Raw genomic sequence first — 614 nt, 5'->3', positions numbered from 1 at the left:
CTTGTTCTTGATAGACAGTTTCTATGGTCTTGTCATTCTTTTTTTTTTTTTTTTTTTTTTAAAGATTTTATTTATTTATTTGACAGAGAGAGACACAGTGAGAGAGGGAACACAAGCAGGGGCAGAAGGAGAGGGGGAAGCAGGCTTCCTGGGGAGCAGGGAGCCCAATGCGGGGCACGATCCCAGGACCCTGGGATCATGACCTGAGCCGAAGGCAGACGCTTAACGACTGAGCCACCCAGGCGCCCCTATGGTCATGTCATTCTTGATGGTTGTTTCCTTTCTGCTTAAAAAAATTCCATTATATTCAGATTTTTCATTGTGCCTGTTTGGAAATCAGATGTCAATCTAATTTGCTCCTTTGCCTTTGCCAGTAATCTTTTTTTTTTTTTCTAGCTGCTTTTAAGATTTTCTTTCTCTTTCTTTCTTTTTTTATTTATTTTCTTTCTTTTTTTATTATTATTATTTTTATTTTATTATGTTATGTTAGTCACCATACAGTACATCATTAGTTTTTGATGTAGTGTTCCATGATTCATTGTTTGCATATAACACCCAGTGCTCCAAGCAATACATGCCTTCCTTAATACCCATCACCAGGCTAACCCATCCCC

Source organism: Phoca vitulina, unplaced genomic scaffold (assembly GCF_004348235.1).
Source record: "Phoca vitulina isolate PV1807 unplaced genomic scaffold, GSC_HSeal_1.0 scaffold3, whole genome shotgun sequence".
Classification (NCBI taxonomy): Eukaryota; Metazoa; Chordata; class Mammalia; order Carnivora; family Phocidae; genus Phoca; species Phoca vitulina.
Note: the sequence above shows the minus strand (reverse complement) of the source record.